Below are 22,918 nucleotides of genomic sequence, written 5' to 3'. Positions count from 1 at the left end.
CCGCAATCCACTGCTGATCATGTCACATATTACATCATTCATGACATGGTCAGTGACATCACTGATGACATCACTGATGACATCTCAAATGACATCACTGATGACATCACTGATGACATCTCAAATGACATCACTGATGAGATCACTGATGACATCATCCAGTGACTGTGTGTTTCTGTAAAGTTTAAATATGTTTTACATATTGAAGAATGAGTAGATGTATAAGTGTCTGGACGAAGGATTTAGTAGGTGCATGACTGAATGTATGAGTGAGTGATTAAATGTGTCTCACTGAGTGCATGGGTTAGTGACTAAACTGTCTTAATTTGTGCATCATTATGTCTGTTGTTCTGTAAACTGCTGCATGTGTTGATCAGTAGCTATATGATTAACTATATGGGTTATTGATTGATTGTCCAAGTATTTGTATAGGAGACTGAGTGTGTGTGTGGCTGGCTGGGAGGTGTGTGACTCTGTGCCGATCAATGTGTACTTGTATCAATGATTGTATAAGAAAGTAAGTATGTGTTAGTGTATGTTTGAAAATGTAAGGTGCTCTATGTTTAACTGTATAGACAAGAAAATGGAAGTGTGATTGATTCTTTACAGGACTGACTAGGTGTGTGAGTAACTCCATGGATGAGTGGCAGAGTGTAAGTGTCTGTATAGGTGTATGAGTGCATATGATAGTGTTGTAAAGATGAGTGATTGTATGTATGAATGATTGTATGGGTGAATGAGTGAATGTGTGTGTAGACGTAGGAATCAGTGAGTACGTATGTAGTAACTAGTATTGGTGTGTCAATGGTTTCAAAAATTATACTCTGTATTTAACACTGGGTGAAACAGAGGTTATATTAAAACGTGAGGAGATGCATTGTATTGTCACATGAATGATATCATCAGTGATGTGGTCATTGATGTCATTTGAGATGTCATCAGTGATGTCATCAGTGATGTCACTGACCATGTCATGAATGATGTAATATGTGACATGATCAGCAGTGGATTGCGGGTGCGCGATATATAGTTAGTGCAACTAACTATATATGGAATTTCAATGGTTTTGTGTGAGTAAAATAAGGTTTTTTAAATGCTAATTCCTAACTATATATGGTCTATAACCTATGGTTTTTTCAGTGAATTTTCAAGGTTTTGTAAATGCTAATTCCTAACTATATATGGTCTATAACCTATGGTTTTTTCAGTGAATTTCAATGGTTTTTTAATAGCAAATATCATAAGCTGTCGAATGTCAAGTACGTGGTAAGTAAAAACATTTTCGTGTTTATGCACACTGATCTGCTTTGAATACTGCCCCCCACCCCTCATTTCTATTAGGAGTACTCTCTCTTTGCAGATAGTGAAGGGTAGTTAACGCAGCCCTTTGCCCCCTTTGTAATACGTCGTGCCTGCTTCTCTCTCCATTTGATTGATTGTTCTCTTTGGTTCATTCTCTATTTACAAACAAGCACAGAGTCGCAATACTCTGTTTAGTCTTTGCAGATAGCGAAAAATCGTGTAAAAAAACAAAAGGAATCGAGCAAAATCAGTAGGCCACTAATGGGATCTCTTTTTGACCTCGCTAAAATAGAAACATTAGGAACAACCTGTTGAAAATAGCAATGCGTATGTACATAAGCGGCGTTCATTTGTGTTCACAGTACCCCTTGTTGATTGTTTCAATCGAGCATTGAATTGTTCGAAGTTAATTCTCTTAAGGATCTTCTCTACCTGCAAACGAGGAAGAATAGGAATATTCTCTCTCCCTTTGCAGATAGTGAAGGGTAGGTAACGCAAGCCTTTAACACGTCGTACCTATTTCATTCCTCATTGATTGATTGATTGTCCGAACATTGACTGTTTGGGAATTAGTTCTTTTTGGAGGTATTCCCTGTTTGCAAATAAACGTAGGAAAATCTTTGCAAGTAGTGAAAGGGTACGTAATGCGGACCTTTCTCCCCCGTTGTAATCTGTCATGCCTATCTACTCCCCACTGATTGATGCACCTTTTTCACCCGGACCATTTACTAGAGATACGTCATCTGGCCCGACCAGAGAGCACCCCTAGTGAAAAGGACATATGCAATAATAACGAAGTGATCACTGTATCCTGTTAACAGAAACTTTACCATGAAACAACCTGGAAAGAAAAAAATAGGAAAACGAAAATCAGTAGGCCACTGATGAACATGAACTTTTATTAAACAACAAACAAAGAAACGATAACATAACGTAATGATAAAACCTATTAATGTCCTAGAAACAAGAAAACGTTAAAGTATGCCAGTGGTGAGAGACCAGAAAAACAGTCCGAGAAACCAAATCACCCCTCGCTGTCCCAACTCATGCACTCTGAAAGTTCAAAGTTTTGAGGAGTGCTTGTAACATTGTCTGAAGCCTATTTGCAATTGCTTCATCTTCACTATTCTTAAAGTAAGTGGGGGCTGTTGTGATGCGGTGCCACCCTGAACCGCTTGACGGAGGCCCCCGAGGGACGGTGTCATGTCGCGGACTCGGAGGGGGCGCTTGGCTCCGGCCCCCTCCCCAAGTCGTGTTGCCCTGGTGTGGCCTGAGATCGCCCCCGACATAGGTGGCCGGCTCCCGGGGTCAAGCGGAACTTTTTTCCTTTTGGTGACTCTTCCATTCTTCACCTTGTCCCACAATCCGTTTCACCTAAAGACACGCTGTAGTGGGGCACCCCTTTTCCGTTTCATTTGCCATTCAGCCCGCTTTTGCTACACTGTGCCTCTTCCGCTATTCAGCTGTTTACCGCCCGCTCTTTCGACTACAGCGTCTCGCTCACCATGTACTTGAGTTGCTCCCGCTCTTGCGGTGCAGCGATAGGCGGCTGCCACAGGACTCTCAAAATGGCGGCCATCTCTTCAGATTTGGGCGTGGTCCACTAAAATGGGCCTGCGACACCTTGGAACTCGGACGCTTGTCTGCTAGAGCTTGGGCTCCATTCTCGAAAGCGTCCCCTCATCCTTGAAGATTCTACAAAAGTCTTGGGGGCCCCCGACTCCCGCAGGCTTCTGGTGGGGAGCGCCTAGCATGATTGCTCGTGGAATGGCCACGACGGAGCTACGAAATGGTGGTGCTCTCATGCTAACGCCAGCTTCAGTCTGAAACATCCAGAAACACTGTAGACTACCAATTCGATCAGTTCCGGTAGCGCTCCAACGTGACCCGGTAGAGAAGAACTTGCCCTCCCCTCTTTGACTGATGGTTCTTGTTGCCTGTCCCTTCTGTTGTCATTTAACAGAACTATTTAGCCTGCTGAAAGGGGTTGTGTGCCGTCCGCTGGTTGGTGGAGACATTTTGACTATATTCTGGACCTGCGTTGTCGCGTAATGCGTCATATGACGTGCCGCGTTAGAAAGTTTAATAAATTATTAAACACAATAAACAATCCTTAAAAAATAAAAAAAAATAAAAAATAATCAACAAAACCAACAATCAATTAACAACAGTATTTGAAAAGTCTATCATTCATTTTTCATTGCAGTACGCTGCCCAGAAAGCTTCCCGGTTCCCGGACCGGGCGCTACCCACGCAAAAAAACAAAAAAAAAATTTTTTTTTTTTTTGCCCCGCGGGGCCGTTTTAAAGCCTCCACATTAAACCTAGGGGGTCAGGGAGGATCTACTATGCCCCCTTATGGTTATTTGCCCCTTTGTTTTGGCCTCCTCTTGTCTCTCGATCCTACCGAGAGACAAGATGGCGGCCGCTACGGACTTTTTGGAATGTTGACAGACGCCAGAGAACCAATCAGCTTCGCTTCACAAAGCTCCGTTGCGCGAAAAGTACGCGTCCTGGAGCGCTGCCCAGAGCGCGCTTACAGATATATATCTTTTTTTAAACGTTAATTTCTCAAAATCCACTGGAGCACATATATTGAGACCTACAAAAGGCACATCGGGCTACCAGTCCCTACAATTTTGCCAAGTTTCGTGCAAATCCATTCAGCCGTTCGGGCTAAAAGTGAGGCCAACCGCCCTATGGAAATTAACATGGGAAAAACGCGTTTTGGGACCCCCCTTTTTTCTCGGCCCCCCCTTGACGAACCCCCCCAAAATTTTCAGGGGCTGCTCAGAAACAAAATGTGCCATTTTCCTGAAAATTTCAGCCAATTCCGTCCACAAACGCCAAAGTTATTAGACATAGAATTTTCAAAAATCCCATAGAGAAAAAATCCTAACTATATATACCTACTGGCGACCGCCAGTAGGTAATATATATACACACACACATACATATGTATATATTCACTGAAAAAACATAGGTTTCAGACATGTTATAGTTAGGAATTAACATTTTTAAAAAACTTAGGAATTCACTGAAAAAAACATACGTTTTTGGGGTGTTATAGTTAGCTGGATATTTCACTTGTACAAAACCATTGAAATTCCTCCATTATAGTTAGTTGTACTAACTATAAATCGCGCGCCCGCAATCCACTGCTGATGATGTCACATGTTACATCATTCATGACATGGTCAGTGACATCACTGATGGCATCTCAAATGACATCACTGATGACATCATCCAGCGAATGTGGTTTGGTGCGATATTTAAATATATATTTTATATATATATATATATATATATATATATATATATATATATATATATAGCAATCTACATTGAAGAATGAGTGGAAGTATAAGTGTCTGGATGGAGGATTTACTAACAGTGTGATTGACTGTTTAAGTGACTAATTTAAAGTGTCTCACTAAATATATGGGATAGTGACTAAACGGTGTGAATATCTGTATCACTCTGTCTCTTGTTGTGTAAACTACTGCATAAGTTGATTACTATGTATGTGAAAGTCTATATTAGTTATTGACTAGTTAGTATAACATGTTTGAAACCTTTGCTTTTTTCAGTGAATTTCAAAGGTTTTTTTAAATTATATTTTTTAAATATATTTCTTGTTCTATTTTTTTTTCAAAATTCTTTTCCTATATTTTTTAACGAATTTTTATGATATATTATTTTTCAAATTACATTAGGCATATTTAATAAAAAACTATTTAAAAAAGAAAAAAATATTTATTTTTATATTTTTTATGTTTTTTTAAATATATTTATATTTTTATTTTTTAATTTTTTTTTGGAGTGGCGTACCCAAAGCGCACCCTTTTCATTCACTGCGCGGAACATGTCTGCCAATTTAGGACTCTTGTCTAGGATCTGCGTACGGTGTGAGACGGGTACGACTTTCCCAATGCGGACGCTATGCGACTGGTACGTGACTCGTAGCGCATAAGCGACATATACAGATTACGCGACGCGGTTGCGCGTGACATCATACGTTCATTAGACACGTGGGTGGGTGACCCCCGTGACATTTTTTTAATGTTCAAAAACGTATATATATATTTAATATAAATATCAATACAAGATATTATCTCAACTAATCATAAAAATAATATTCTTTAACTTTCAATAAAGTTACATTACTTATAAATACAATTTAGCGAAGTCGGGCTGGGTGCCAGTTGGGTTCGAGCTGCGTACACGCACCCTACCCGTACCCCAGGTGACCATAAAAAAAGAGATTTGATTGGTTCATTACACTTCCTATTGTAAGTATTGAAGGACCCCACCCATTTCAATCACTCTTGTTAGAATTTCCAGAGGAGAAGACATCTTTTGGCAAGATCTGCTCTTTTTCAAATTTGCACACCTGTTTCTCAGCAAAGTTGGAGAAAAGGCAACTAATGAACCATCTTCTGATTCAGAACACTGTGGATTGAAGAATTTGTGCTGAACCTCCCCTTCAGAGAAGTATACTTCAATTGTGTGGAAGTTTTTCTCTTATCCTCCAGGGCAGAAAAAAGTTAATGCCACGAAAGTCACTTGTAAAATCTGCAAGGCGCTCCTGTCCAGGGGAGACCCTATAAAGAAGTACTCATGTGGAACAGCGAGTATGCGAAAACATCTACAAACTCGACACCCAGTCAACTTCGCAAGGGAGGAAATGAGAAGACTCAGAGAAAATGCTCCTCAACCATCGGCTATTGCAAGTACATCTGGGGCAACACCATTAACAACATCATTTCCTCCAGATATACGTCCCCAATTTGGGAGAGTCAGGATGCATTGTGTTCAATGCAACCATCTTATTTCATATGGGGAGCAGTCGGTGGACCTGGTTTGTTGTGCCATCAACAACCACCTCTGTTAGTTTCCTTTTTTTTCTCCTCCTAGTTTTTAGTTCTGTGTGTACCCCAATGTCAGGCTTGTGTGCCATATGGCACACATACATGCCCTAAGGGCATGTCTGTGTGTCACAGGGCACAGGTGTACATGCACAGATGTGCATGTACACCTGAATTCGTTATTTACCATGCAATAGTATTACATGGTAAATAACGAATTCTTAGGGGCCTGTGGCACTGTTTAAAGCGCCACCTACATCTGCATTTACAGATTCGGTATTTACAGATTCGGTAAAAATACTGAATCTGTAAATACATGCCCCCTACATTGGAAAAGGCATTGACCGGTCGGTAACGGCCGAATTCGGCCGTTACCGACCGGTAAATGCCTATCTACATCGGGCCCTTGGTGTATAACTTATCCTTAGATTTGTACTTTCATCTACAGTATTTTCCACATTGGTGGTTTTGGAATCGTAAGACTTGCTCTCTTAAGTTGTTTTCTTCTGTGCTTTTAGGTACAGCACATGTGGCATATTCTTCAATAAACGACAAAACAGTATCATCCGCATCTGCTCCAAATTTTGGGGCATCCTTAATCCATAACAGCATATGTATATGAGGAGCACCTCTTGATTGATACTCCTTTCTCCAAAAGAAATCCACAACTTCTCCAAGAGGAGGATTTTTTTATTGCAGATAAAAGACATCATAGCTTCAAATGCATGATTGAAATACCTGCACACATTAACATGATCCAAAGAGCACAATTCCCCAGATGTCTTGTATACAATATTTTTTATATTGCAATTTGCCTCTCGAAGAAAGTCAAGTAAATCATCCCAAGCGTACTCAGCACAGCTTAGGATAAGGAACCATGTAGGAGTTCCTAAGTTCTGGAGCATACATTTCTGTTCTCCATGACGACGGTACAAATATTCATTAGTCCCACACTGACATGCCATCAGATTAATGAGCTGAGATTCTAAATAATCATTTCTCTGGTGCACTTTATCCATAAAATCTTTTGCAGATACATTTTGCAGATGTATTCCAGTTTTTAAAATGTTTTTGACTGCATATGAAAGTCCAGACAAGTCACTCTCAAATAGAAGATGAAGTATATAAGGACTACATTGTTGAACTCTTTGATCTTCTGCATATAATCTTGATGTCCGATATTCAGATGCAGGAATCTGCACAGGACGTTCATCATATCGTCCTCCTTTTCCAGTTGGGAACAACTGCGGAAAACAACGAGCTACCAAGCTCTCTTCCCATACACTCATGGGACTTCCTTTTGCTTTATTCATTTGGAACAACTCAATAGTGTTCCCCGTCACTCCTTTTGAATGAATTGGATGCACACTGTAATGTTCAGAGATTTCTTCACAAATATTAACATGTCCACTTTTTCAATTTCTCCACTGGACGTTTCAGTATCTTCAGCTAAAAGTATTACTTCTTCTTCCATATAAACATTATTATAATATGTATTTTTTTTATCAAATACAAAGTTACCTTGTGTACTTTCCTAACATCCACTAACCCCTGTCAGATTTTCTTATTCTTAGTCGGCACACCATTAACAAGAATAACTAGTGGTTCACTTTCTACACTCTCTACACCAATAGTTTAAATATTTTTCTTTAAATCTAACGGTAAATACACAAGTCTTCCTTTTAATCCTCTTTGTAAATCTGAAGGAGGCAATTTACCTGTTTTAGGCTCCATACCAACAATAGCCTGAAACGGGTGCACACATTGAATGAGAATAGACTCATAGTTGTTTAAATCTGTAAATTCTGGAAGAATAGCAACTAACTCTAAATTATTATGCACAGCTCTAGCAGGCATTTTATTCTCATCTAATTTGTTATAACAATATTTACAAATACGCTGATCAGAATCCAAATCAAAACAATTCTCTACCAACAAATAAGTTGCAAATTCCTTCCACTTGTCATTATTTTCTTTTTCACTTTTTAAATACAGATCAACACTCCTAGTCTGATTTTTATAGTGAGTTCGCCGACAACAAAAACAAAAAAAGTGACCTTTTACCTGAAATCACCTTAAACTTTGTAATTTCACTTTCACATTTTTTTGCACAACTATGTTCAACATTCTCTACAACATTTTCTTCCATTATTGTCTTAGTTTCGTCACCCTCTTGTTCAGGACCAAAGTAACAAAACTCAATATCATCACAATCCTTCTTCACATCTGATACTGACCCACGCAAAAGAGCACTGTTCAACTCATTTAACTTTAGTGCTGGACTTTTTGCAAAATACAATCTTCTCACTAACTTCCGCATTTGAGTATGATGTACAGCCAATATCCTGAATTGGTGAAAAACACTTTGACATACTTTCCTAGAAAGACAAGCCAGAGAATGACCTTGCAAACCAGTATTTTTTCTCACTCTGCAAGGGTCTAATCCTTGCAACAGCTTAAACTTTTGTTTAACACTTTTTTTAGTATATGCTCGTAAGAAATTGCATAATTTATCAATAGACCACTGGTATCAACTGAATGCAACAAATCATTGGTCTAATAATAACTCTCTTCTTTAAAAAAAGGGTCAAAACTTGAACTGTCTTTGCATTCCCCTAAAAAAATCACAAAAAATACTTCTGTTAATTACTCTTTTCCTCTTACTTTTGGCCTTCATTAAATGGATTGGTGTATCTAGTGATCGAATTCTGTTGAATACTAAAATGAATACTTTTCTTTTTACTTCAAGAGCCTTTTCAACAATGGAGTCTATATGCTTCTTTTTTATAAAATAGTGCTCTCTTCTTATATTTCTTCGTATCTTTCAGTAAATTATGTACTACTGTGTTGTTAAATATTTTCTTTGGAATCTCTTCATACTGACTTTGTCTTCTTTTATCATACATCGTGTCCTTTGACTGTCCATTTGCTTTTTTTCCTTCCCTATTATTTTGACTATTTTTTCTAGTTAAATCATTGTCAGTAGTTTCAGCATTCTGTACATTCTCTCTGGCCCTACAAACATTTTTAATAAATTGATTTGTGGTCTTACCAGAAGATTTTGTCTTTTTAGCCACATTATGTTGGACATCCAATACTTGTGGTTGACTTTTCTTCAAGTAACTGTCCATTTTCTGTTCTTTTCTTTGTCTTATTTGGTCCGGCATGATAACTTTATTTTAATGATGATAAACAGTGTCTGAAAAAATATTCATAAATACATGTATATTAATAACTTTATAAATTATACTTTTCTATTACTATACAAACACATTTCATCTAAATTCTGACTAAGAAATTGTAGACCTGAAGCACAAGTGTGACGGAGGTTAGACCACTACATGCATAGTGCATATCAGTTTGAAGCACTCCACAACCCTAAAGCCTGCCTCACTTCATAGTACATACATACTGACTGAATGATGACAGTACTATAAGGAGAGACAATGAGTGAATTCATAATTGGTTACTTTACTGATTGGATTACTACATGGTACTGAAAGAGTCTCTATGGGGTTACAACCGCATTCACACTGTGTTTGCTGGAGTGTATAGATAGTGACTGGGTAATCGTACGCCTGAAGCACAAGTGTGAAGGTGGTGAGACTACTACATGCATAGTGCATAGCAGTTTGAAGCACACCATGCCCTAAAGCCTGGCTCACTGCATGAATACATGCTTACTGACTTAATCATTACAGTACTATACGGAGAGACACTGGGTGAATTCTTCATCGGTTGACTTTTACTTTAGTGAATGGATTACTACATGGTAATGAAAGAGTCACTATGGGTTTGCTTCAGCAGTCACACTGTGTTTGCTGGAGTGTATGGAGAGTGAGTCGGTAATTGTAGGCCTGTAGCACAAGTGTGAAGGTGGTTACACCCCTACATGCATAGTGCATAGCAGTTTGAAGCACTCCATGCCCTAAAGCCTGGCTCACTGGATGAGTATGTGCTTACTGACTGAATAATTACAGTACTATAAAAAGAGACACTGGGTGAATTCATAATTGGTTGAGTTTTACTTTGGTAAATGGATTACTGCATGGTACTGAAATAATCACTATGGGATTGCAACAGCAGTCACAGTGTGTTTGCTGCAGTGTATAGTTAGTGAGTGGGTAATTGTAGGCCTGAATCACAAGTGTAAAGGTGGTTACACCACTACATGCATAGTGCATAGCAGTTTCAAGCACTCCATGTCCTAAATCCTGGCTCACTGCATGAGTACATACATACTGACTGAATGATCACAGTACTATAAGGAGAGACACTGGGTGAATTCATAATGGGTTTAGTTGTACTTTACTCAATGGATTACTACATGGTACTGAAAGAGTCACTATGGGATTGCAACAGCAGTCACAATGAGTTTACTGGAGTGTATGGATAGTGACAGGGGAATTGTAGGCCTGAAGAATAAGTGTGAAGGTAGTTACACCACTACAAGCATACTGCATAGCAGTTTGAAGCACTCCATGCTCTAACGCCTGGCTCACTGCATGAGTACATGCATACTGACTGAATGATTACAATACTATTAGGAGAAACACTGGGTGAATTCATAATTGGTTGAGTTTTACTTTAGTGAGTGGATTACTACATGGTACACAAAGAGTCACTATGGTATTGCAACAACAGTCACAGTGTGTTTGCTGGAGTGTATGGATAGTGACTGGGAAATTGTAGGCCTGAAGCACAAGTGTGAAGGTGGTTATCCCACTACATGCTTTGTGCATAGCAGTTTGTAGCACTCCATGCCCTAAAGCCTGGCTCACAGCATGAGTACATGCTTACTGACTGATTAATTACAGCACTAGAAAGAGAGACACTGGGTGAATTCATAATTGGTTGAATTTTACTTTAGTAAATACATTACTACATGGTACTGAAAGACTCACTATGAGATTGCAACAGCCGTCACGTTGTGTTTGCTGGAGTACATGGATAGGGACTGGGGAATTGTATGGCCTGAAGCACAAGTGTGAAGGTGGTTAGACCACTACATGCATACAGGCACATGCATCAAGAAATGAGTTTGCCATTCCTTATCTGCGATTTTTAAGGGATCGCAAATAAGGAATCGCAAAATGCGATGCATCATAAATTCTGCGAATAAATAAGGATTCGGTAAAAATCGCAGAAAATGTTGTGATTTCTTGTGTTTGCGAACTCGCAAATCACGATTTCGCAATTTGCGATTGCGCAATTTCCGGAGTCGCACATTGATGCATGTTGATCACATCACAAGCAGGAAGTCTGCACTCCAAGCCTCATTTTCAGTGCTGAGGCTCAGGGAGAGGAGGAAGCTGGCTCTGGGAGCAGAAGAGGAGTTGGAGAGAGAGATTGAGAACACCTGCAAACAGCAGAAAATGGAACCTGCACAAACAGCATAGGACAGCGAAAGAGGCAGGAAAAGAAAAGTGACATTTTCTGAATAAGAAATTGAAACACTGATTGAGGGAGTAGTGCACAGCCACAATAAGCTGTTTGGAAAAGCTTCTCTGAAAGTACCAGAGCAGGAAAAAAGGAAGATATGGATCCGGATCCAGAACTGAGTCAATGCAATTGGGGTGACTCACCGCACCAATGAAGAACTAAAAAAGAGATGGTTCGATCTGCGCAGTCGGGCCAAGGTGCGCATTGCAGACCGGTTGAAGGAGGCACATAAAACAGGAGGGGGTACACCAACAGACACTGGAAACACTCCCATGGAGGACTTGGTGGAGTCAACAATCCAGCCTGAAGCTGTTGTTCGTGTGACGCAGCTGGACACCTCAGGAGCTGCACACACGTCTGAAGGTAAGAGGAATGCATGTTACCATTGTCCCAATTACTGAAGTCAGAATGTGAGCTCAGCACAGCGTAAGCGCACACTGTTAAGCATTTAATACAATTTCATTACTAAGCGAAGTGCATCATGGGAGATGTAGGCAGGGTAAGCAGTTACAATGACAAACACACACATATGTAAAAAACGATTTCAAATAGTGTAGCAGATGTTCCAATGAAATGAAAATGTAATATTAGTCAACTGTGAAATGACCTCAGAAGCATACATTAATGCTGTTTTGCACTGTTTAACCTCACAGATGCAGAACGTGGTGAGGCCGGGGATAGTGAGGTCCTGGAAATGCAGCACAGCAGCGCGTCACAACATGAGGACACACCAGCTCTGCCAACTACACAGCCACGTGTACCACATTCCAGTAGGTCACCTGTCGCAACACTGGTTCCCATGGCGTCAGATGATGAGGCCAATGCAGCACCTGAGGTCAGCCTTCGGCAAAGTAGTAGCGCCACAACTAGACCAACACAGATCCGTAGAGGCAATCGCAGAGTGCAACGGAGAAGACGCAGAGCACGCAGACCACAGCAGGTGGAGCAGACAAATCAGGTCTGGGGTGACCTGGAGGGACAGATGCTCCGTTGACATCGCCTGCAGAGCTAGAACACTCGATTAGTCAGGGAGGAAATTGCGAAGATGGCAGGCAACATAGCAGTACTGTCCAGTAATGTGCAGGAACTGACAAAGGTCATGCAGGAGGGGCATGCATCGCAAATAGACAGCATCAGCAACTCATGCAGCTGCTCAAACTGCAAGTAAAGTCAAACAATAGGCTGGCCACTGCTACAGCACTGCTGGCACGTAGATCAGTGACCATGCAGACCCAAATGTGTCATTGGAGCGGAGATGTTGCCAAAGCACTAGACCAAGTAACAAATGCAGTTGAGATGATAAATGCATCCACTAGTGGAGGCAACATGTCTGCACAGGAAGATAGTAGTGAGTGTGCCTCAGGCATGGGCTGTACAACAATGCCAGTTGCCAGTGCAGTGAGACGCAATACACGCAGTGCCACCCCCTCCACTCCCAACGTAAGGCAAGAAGATGCTGCCGCTGACAGGCGTCAGGGTGTTCGTGGGAGAAAGCACTAGGCTCCCATGTACAATGTCTACCTGAGATGGTGACGTAACCATTGTTACAATGTGACCTCATTACCGACTTTCAAGTGATTATTTATTTCATTGTTTCCATGTTTATTTGCAAGACTACTGTGCCACTACTCACTTTGGGAGTGTGCTTCAACTCTCTGGTCACAATTTGTTTACATAAAGCTTACTTTTCATTTCATGTACTGTGTTTGTGCCATCATTGCTCACCTTAGAAGTAATTCTGTGTAATCTCCAATCTGCGTCTGCGCCCTTCTGCTGCGCCGGATCCTTGTAGGGCAGGGTGATGTTGCACTTGCTGGTTCCCATCATCCGAGTCACTGTCAGACAGCTCCATTTCCAAACCTCCCTTTGTCGCAATGTTGTGCAGCATGGCACATGCTGCCACTATCTTGCAGCATTGTTTAGGGTTGTATTTCATTGCTCCACCGGTCTTATGAAGGCGTCTAAATTGACTCTTCAGCAGCCCAAAGGTTCGCTCTATGACGTTCCTTGTTGAGATATGTGCTGTATTGTATCTCCTTTGGACGGCAGTCGTAGGATTGAGATAAGGTGTCATCAGGTAATTCCGCAAGGCGTATGTGCTGTCACCTACATGTGAGGGAGCAAAGGCTGTCAGTGGTTGTTTGACATTGACATTTGTACAATTAATGGAATACTGTATTGCACATATTTACCTAGCAAATGTCCCTCTCCAAATTCTCCCCTTTCAAGACTGGTGTGAATGCCACTTTGCCTGAAGATATATGAATCATGTGCACTGCCGGGAAATTGCGCAACAATGTCCGTTATGATGTTTTTGGCATTACAAACAACCTGAATGTTGAGGGAATGATAACACTTCCTGGTCCTATACAAATATTTCTGTGCTGCAGGGGGACATATTGCTTCATGGGTGCAATCAATAAAACCCAGGACTTGGGGGAAGCCTGCAATTTGGTATAACTCCTGCTTGATCTTAGCAATGTCATGGGCTGTGGTAGGGAAACTTATATGTGAGTGTATCCGGACCATCATGGCATCAAGGAACGCTTTGAATATTCGTGACAATGCGCTTTGCGACACACCTCCTGCTACTGCAATTACACCCTGAAAACTGCCTGACGCCAGTAGATGTAGACAACATAATATCTGTACATGCGTTGGGATTGCATTGGTCCTATGAGTCTGTTGTTGCAGGATGGGGTCCAATTCATTGATGAGAATATGTATCATTTGTGCATTGAGCCTATACTTATTGTATATCTCGTCCTTCTGCTGTCCTAGCAAAGTTATGCGGACTCTGAAGATGCGCTCATTGATTCGCCTCCCTCTCTGTCGAGCAGCTTGAAGCCTCATCCTCCTCGCCATCAGGTACAACCCTGCCATTTTGACTTCTGGGAGCTCATTGTGGGTGTGTTTAAATCAGTTTCTGTTGATTTGCAGCTGTTTCAGATTTGCATTCATGATTACCACCTGGTTGTGTCCCTTCTTAATTTGCTATAGCAATTTTGTGATGGAAATTGCTATTTGCGATTTTTTATGCATTTCAATTGTGATTCTTTATTTGCGATTCTGTATTAGAGAATCGCAAATAAGGAATTGCAACTGTTTTCTCAGAATTATTTTGCGATTCCTTATTTTTGCGAAAAAATACAGATTCTCGCAAAAATGAGGTCGATGCATTGTAAAACTGTTATTTGCGATCGCAAATGCATTTCTTTAGCGATTCGGATGTTTTGCGATTTCTTAATCGCTTGATGCATGTGCCTGTAAGTGCATAACAGTTTGAAGCACTCCATGCCCTAAAGCCTGGCTCACTGCATGAGTACATGCTTACTGACTGAATAATTACAGTACTATAAGGAGAGACACTGGGTGAATTCTTAATTGGTTTACTTTTATTTTAGTGAATGGATTACTACATGGTACTGCAAGAGTCACAGGATTGCAACAGCAGTCACACTGTGTTTGCTCTAGTGTATGGATAGTGAGTGGGGAATTGTAGGCCTGAAGCACAAATGTGAAGGTGGTTATACCACTACATGCATAGTGCATAGCAGTTTCAAGCATTCCATGCTCTAAAGCCTAGCTCACTGCATGAGTACATGCATACTGACTAAATGATTACAATACTATAAGGAGAGACACTGAGTGAATTCATAATTGGTTCACTTTTACTTTAGTGTATAGATTAGTACATGGTACATAAAGAATCACTATGGGATTGCAACAGCAGTCACAGTGTGTTTGCTGGAGTGTATGGATAGTGATTGGAGAATTGTAGGCCTAAAGCACAAGAGTGAAGGTGGTTACACCACTACATGCATAGTGCATAGCAGTTTGAAGAACTCTAAAGCCTGGCTCACTGCATGAGTACATGCTTTCTGACTTAATGATTACAGTACTAAAAGGAGATACACTGGGTGAATTCCTAATTAGTTGACTATTATTTTAGTGAATGGATTACTACATGATACTGAAAGAGTCACGGAATTGCAACAGCAGTCACACTGTGTTTGCTGTAGTGTATGGATAGTGAGTGTGAAAATGTAGGCCTGAAGCACAAATGTGAAGGTGGTTATACCACTACATGCATAGTGCATAGCAGTTTCAAGCATTCCATGCCCTAAAACCTAGCTCACTGCATGAGTACATGCATACTGACTAAATGATTACAATACTATAAGGAGAGACACTGAGTGAATTCATAATTGGTTCACTTTTACTTTAGTGAATAGATTAATACATGGTACATAAAGAGTCACTATGGGATTGCAACAGCAGTCACAGTGTGTTTGTTGGAGTGTATGGATAGTGATTGGAGAATTGTAGGCCTAAAGCACAAGTGTGAAGGTGGTTACACCACTACATGCATAGTGCATAGCAGTTTGAAGCACTCCATGCCCTTAAGCCTGGCTCACTGCATGAGTACATGCTTTCTGACTTAATGATTACAGTACTACAAATAGAGACACTGTGTGAATTCTTAATTGGTTGAGTTTTACTTTAGTGAATGGATTACTACATGGTACTGAAAGAGTCACTATGGGATTGCAACAGCAGTCACAGTGAGTTTGCTGGACTGTATAGATAGGTACTGGCAAATTGTAGGCCTGAACCACAAGTGTGAAGGTAGTTAGACTACTACTTACATAGTGTGTTTACTGGAGTGTATGGATAGTGACTGGGGAATTGTATGCCTGAAGCACAAGTGTGAAGGTAATAACACCACTACAAACATAGTGCATAGTAGTTTGAAGCACTCCATGCCCTAAAGCCTGGCTCACTACATGAGTACATGCATACTGACTGAATGATTACAATACTATTAGGAGAAACACTGGCTGTATAGGTGGTTAAACCACTACATGCATACTGCAAAGCAGTTTGAAGCACTCCATGGCCTAAAGCCTGGCTCACTGCATGAGTACATGCTTACTGACTGAAAGATTACAGTAACATAAGGAGAGACACTCAGTGAATTCATAATTGGTTGACTTTTCCTTTAGTGAATGGATTACTACATGGTACTGAAAGAGTCACTATGGGATTGCAATGGCAGTCAAATACCAAAATGCTTCTCTCAGAATCATTCCTAAATACATATAGATTCACATTGTGATTCTAGACAACAAACAATATACCTTGGATAATACCAAAACACATTTAGTGGTCTGGAAGGGATACTCCATAATAGTGTAGGAGGCTGACTCATTTTGAAAATATATAAACAATGACTGGACTCTAATCCTACCAAAATATGGGAACAGAACAGGTTTTTAATCAGTTATATGTCTGCAAACACATGAAATACCAAAATGATTCTCTCAGAATGATTTGTAAATGCACACAGACTTACTGTGTGATTCTAGACAAGCTACACTATCCCTTACTTTTTACAAAAAATACATTTACTAGTCCACAAGACGTACGGTGACTATACACATTCCCAAAATCTTCTACTACATATTAGTACCAAAATGCTACTCTCAAAATGATTCCTAAATGCACACAGACTCACTGTGTGATTCTAGACAAGCAACACTACCCCTTACATTTTACCAAAACACATTTACTAGTGTACAAGACGTAAGGTGACTGCACACATTCCACAAAATGTTCTACTACACATTAGTACCAAAATGTTTCCCACAAAATGATTCCTAAATGCACACAGACTCACTGTGTGATTCTAGACAAACAACACGTTCCCTTGCATTTTACCAAAAAACATTTCATAGTCTAGAAGGAATACTGCATTTTAGTGTAGAAACGTGACTCATTTTGCAAATAGATAAAAAATGACTGGTTTCTAATTCTACCAAAACATGACAACAGCACAGATTTTTTAAGTTATCTGTCTGCAAAAACACATGAAATACACAAATGCTTATGTCAGAATGGTTTCTAAATGCACACACACTTACAATAAGATTCTGGACAAAAAAAGAAGTACTCCCTGCACTTTAGCAGGGGATACACATTAGTCTGATTAAAATCAAAATGCACCACATACATCCCCTCACAAATTAATAACTCACCTTTCAAATTGATTTGTAGATTAGGAAATATGTCAGTCACACTCCAGATTTTCTTATACAGAATCTCTGTACAATGCACCTGTCAGCAAAACCAAAGAATGGCAAAGTTTCCCTCTCATGTTGCACACATATACATGTAAACATCAAATCACATTGCTTCCCACATTAATTCAAAAGCAAACACACATTTCTATTGGTTACACATTTCAACCCTTTCCAAATGACATACATTTCTGCCCCACCCCCAATCTGCCTTCTGCTGTTACCATAGAAACAGTTCATGGAACACTTTACTGAGCACACAGGTCACAAGTTTAAAACACAATGTTGCTAATCAAAAGAGCAAGTGTGCTTGACTTTTCAACATATCAGCTTATTCTATGTAATATTCCTTTCAATCAGTTTTTGTTAACCAATAAGAATCATGTGTTTTAAAAAAAGAAACAAGCACCCTAGTTTTCAGTGTAGAAAGTTGTCAAACAACCAATCATTTCTTTTCTTTTTTGAAAACTGCATCTTATCCACCATTTTAGTAAAATCTTACTTTTCAAACTGCCATTTCATTTACAGAGACCATCTGAGTGCATACAGACCTCCCTTCAAGATGCTTAGAGTGTGGATTGTGGTAAACAGCTATATTTTCTGGAGCCAAAGGTATGCAGAAAACAAAGGTGTTCACAAAGACCTAGGTTTGCCAAATGTAGACATTAAATGGATTGGACAAATAGGGTTAAAGTGGCACCAATTGATGCCATCGGTTAAAACATTTTTGCATCTCCAACACTCTGGCCTCATAATTGTTCACTGTGGTGGCAATGACCTAGGCACTTTGACTGGGGTAGGTCTGGAAATGCTTATGAAGGACACCTTTGGAGAATTGATGTCACTTTTCCCCCAAACTACCTTTGTGTATTCTAACATACGCCAAAGGCAGAAATGGAACTGGTCCAATCAATTTTGTCTACAGATTGAGAAAGCTAGGAAACATGTGAATAAATCTGTTTCTGCTTTTCTCCGAAGCTATAGAATGGGGTCCATTTACCACAACAATCTGCGTTTCAATATGGATGGCATCTATAGGAGAGATGGTGTACATTTTACAGATGAGGGAAACAGAGTCTTCCTCATAAACTTTAGACTCTGCATCGGTACTTACTTGTAGGTACCAAAACTCTGTCAATAAACTCAACAGCTCTTTTTAGAGCCACCCAACATCTAAACACATAAGCTTGATGTATAACTCAAACATTTTTTTTTTTTTTTGCTTGGAGTCGTGCACCCAATGCGTAGAAGTCGTGCACCAAATGCACTGGAGTCACTCACCCTGCAGGTTAGTAGTCGTGCATCCAACGCATGCACACCAGGGGGGTGCACTGAGACCCACGGTGGATGCGTGACTCCTAATTTTACCGTAAAAAAATAAATAGCCCCTATCACTAATTTTTAGTATCCCCTGGGACCCCATCCCCCGGGGCTTATAAAAACGTTGGGGACTGTGGGTGGAGCCCCAATGCCCCCACAGTCTCAGCCGGCTCCCCACGTCCTTCAGGAGCCCGAATTGCTTTTCCACCTGGGGAGCTGCTAACATGCAGCTCCCCGTGTGGAAAAGCAATATGGTTTGGATTTTAAGAAGAGAGAGCAGGTTTGCCATTAATATATAAATACATTTAACTGTCATTTTCTCAGGAACTACTGAACAGATTGACACCATTTAAGAATAAGGCATGAGTCTGAATTGAGGACTACATCTTTGCCAAATTTGCATAATTCGGTTCAGCAGTTTGGGTTGTAGCTGCGGCTAAATGTCCTATGGGAAATTGCATAGGGAAAACACGTTTTGGGACCCCCCTTTTTTCTCGGCCCCTGCTACACGAATCATCCCAAGACTTTCAGGAAAGGAGTGGAACGGAGCTGGCCATTAGTTCTCAAAATGTCACGAAGATTCATCAAGTGGCATCAAAGTTATTCCAAATAGAATATGTTGCGGATTCCCTATGGAAAATAGGTCCTAACTATAACTACCTACTGGCGACCGCCAGTAGGTAATATACAAATATAATTCATAGTCTAACTTCATTACCCACTTCTCCCCAATAAAAAATAAATACAAGGAGTTGAATGGATACAAATAGTGATAAAATTAAAAGGCTTTTCTGCCCCGCCTAAGAGCCCTCCAGTGCTTTGTTTATTTCTGTCCTGTTCTTTGTCAGAGAGAAGAAAAGGGGTGTGTTTCACAAGCTCTACAAACTTTCATGGATGAGTGTGCCTATGTTATGAGAGTTGCTAATCCCAGTGGAACCCTGACTACAGACAATGATAGCACAACTCGAAGCCCCTGGATCCAACTACCCACACCAGAATATTTATTAGGGGGGGTCACACCCCAATAACCCTCCTGCAAGTATGCCCCTGACTATAAAGCAGGCACTCGCAGACATTCCTGTGCATGGGGGCTCTATTCCTTCATAAGGCCCCCACTTAGCCCAAGGCCTATGAACATCTGTGACATTATGGTAGTGTAAGGGCCACTCAACACCTTCTGCAGGGAGGCCCCCTCATTTTGCATTACACTGCTGAATAGTGCAGTAGCAGAACATTCCTACAGTACATGGGGAAGTGGGGCAAGGGTGTTAATCAAGAAATCCATAGGCCCTCGTTTATGAAAGGTGACTCATCGCTTAGAGAAAACAGTGATGCGTCACTTTTCATTGCGTCCTCCTTGCGACACCAATGATGCATATTTACAATATGACTCGTCATGTTGCAAGGAGTTACAGATACGTCAGTATTTCTGACGTATCTGTAGACGCAAAAATGACGCATTGCTGGAGTGTGTCGCAAAAGTGAACCAACTCCAGCAATGGGTCATTTACACATGGGCAAGTCCCATGGTAAATGTGCCTGCAAAAGTCTTATCCCTGCCATGAGGCAGGCGTACGATATTGATGCATTTGCGTCCTAGAAGTGGTGCAGTGAAATCTCATAGATTTCACTGTGTCACTTCTACAACCCTTCCCTGCGTCAGAACGCCCACCCTGCATACAATATACCTGGCGCAGGTATAATGTGGAGCAGGGGTTTACAAAGTGACGCATCTACCTAGATGCGTCACTTTGTAAATATGGAGCAACATGGCTAATTTTTTACACCGCTGGTGCGTCACAAAAAGTGACGCACCAGCGGTGAAAAGTGACGCAAGGGCCCATAAATAAGCCCCATATTACTTACCTAAAGCAGACGGAGCAAGGAGGTGAGAGAGAGTTTTAGTCCCTGTGTGTCTGTAAGTGCTGAGCTCATGTGTGAGCGTGTTTAATGAGCCTTAGCCTTTGCGTATCCAGAGCTCTTAAATTATTCCATGACACACATGAGTGGCTCTCCAATATTTATTTCTTTGCTTTCTAGTTTTAATAGTATTTCGTTTACTTGAAAAATGAAGCTAGAATAACCAGAAAGGAAACGAGGAGCCAGTCAGCCAGAAATGAAAGGTTTCTTTATGTAGCTTTTGAAATTGTGGTGTAAGTATTCCCACTGTTGGCCTTTAATAGAACTGGGCGTGGAAAGAAAAGGTGGTTTGTGGACGACTACTTTTTGTGGTGAAAAAGGAAGTGGCATTAGAACCTGCGATTTGTGCTGCAGGAGAACGATCCTTGGTGCGTGGCAGACAAGCATTGTGAGTTCTTTACTTACTCCTATCTGACATCTCAGCTGAGGGAGGAAGGTTCTGTGGTCGATAGATCTTGAAAGAAAGTATCCACCTTCCTGAAGAGTAGCCACGCTCCTGGAACAGAAGATGTCTGCACCACTGGGAAGGGCATTCTTAACCTACAGATGAAAGTGGCACCCTCCTTTAGGGATTCCGTGCCCTTCTGCTATCAACTGAAACTGCGGGTAAATTCTGCATCAAGGGCATAGGTCTTTACACAGGTGTGTGCATGTGAAATATGCCTCTTTATGCTCCCTACCCATCTTTTCCAGCAAACAGACCCTCTCCCACAAAGCTATTGCCATGTCTGAGCCCTCCTCACTGTGCCATTTTGTTACACCTCATGTCAACCTGTTTGTACATTCTCTGCCATCTTGTCCCTGTCTGCTGTACTTCCCCCAGCTGCCCACCATAAATCTTCTCACAACCTCCTTGCCATTATGTCTCGCTCCTCCTCGTCCTCATCCACGCAAACCCCTACATTGTACGTCTTGCGTGCAGAGGGTGGAGGGGAGCGGGCAGAGTTTCACTGAGTTTTTTCCAACTCCATGGAACTTCGCGTAGTGGCACTCCTCAAACTCCACCCGGGCTTACTTTTTTTGTTAACAAATGTATTGGCATTTTCACATACAAAAACAACCAGACAATGCAGAAAAGTGAAGAAAAAAATTGACATAGTCCAAGCAAAGTTAACACTGGCATTGAGGACTAACCCACCCTACAAGCCCAACCATATGTTGGACCCAGTCAGTATATTATCCCCACTTGTCAGTTCCCCCACTGTAAACCTACCATTCCTTCAGTCCTCCCCACACCTAGGTCCAATGGTTGCCTAACCATGTCAGTGCAATGACATCAAATGGTCATAAGGCGGGTCGCGGAGGATCCTGCCCGTAACACAAATAGGACCTCACCAGTATAGGGTAGTGAGACTCACCAGTCCATGTCCACTGCTGAAAATCGGTAGCCCCAGAGCCAGGGCCCAAACCAGGAAAGGAACCAGCCCTCGACCCCTGCAGTCAGAGCTCCACAGGCCCTAAGGAGACGAGCCAGCCTCCAACTCCTAGTTATCCCACAAACCTCATCCAATAACCCCTCCCATGTCTCTCTACCTCTATGGAGCCCCTCCCTCTCTTGGCCCACTTAACCGGGTACTGCTTACTGAACCAGTCCTAATGAGATCATGCTTCGGTTGATCAATCTGTGGCCCCACAAAGGCCTTCCACTTGAATGTAATAAGGCGTTTCGCTAATATCGATATCAAATCTGTAAATCTAGAGGTGACCTTATGCTTCGCTAAATCGGGGAACTACCCCAGTAAGCACGTTGGGGGTCAATGCTGAATATTATGGCCAGTGACATCATTGAGAAAGTCAATAATTGCCAACCAGTAGCCAGATAGCTGCACACAATCGCACACAATATGCAAAAATTCCGCTCCAACCATCCCACATCTAGAACAGGCAGATGAAGCACCAGGGTGCATTCTATTAATCTTACCCAGCATACGATATGCCCAGTGGACCAGGCAAAAATGTATGACTTTGAATTGGGCATTCAATGTCA

General features: G+C 41.2%; 1 long non-coding RNA gene across 2 annotated transcripts in view; it reads left to right on the top strand.

Annotated features, from left to right (window-relative positions):
• The window catches only part of LOC144824679 (uncharacterized), a 508,429-nt gene that overhangs the window by 404,012 nt on the left and 81,499 nt on the right, over nucleotides 1-22,918 (top strand). For both annotated transcript variants that reach the window (XR_013609055.1, XR_013609056.1), the window contains one exon: nucleotides 14,393-14,479. This is a non-coding gene — a long non-coding RNA (uncharacterized LOC144824679). The remainder of the gene's footprint in view (nucleotides 1-14,392; nucleotides 14,480-22,918) is intronic.

The sequence above is a fragment of the Lissotriton helveticus genome, chromosome 3_1, assembly GCF_964261635.1.
Source record: "Lissotriton helveticus chromosome 3_1, aLisHel1.1, whole genome shotgun sequence".
Classification (NCBI taxonomy): domain Eukaryota; kingdom Metazoa; phylum Chordata; class Amphibia; order Caudata; family Salamandridae; genus Lissotriton; species Lissotriton helveticus.
Note: the sequence above shows the minus strand (reverse complement) of the source record. Positions and strands in the feature narration are given on the sequence as shown.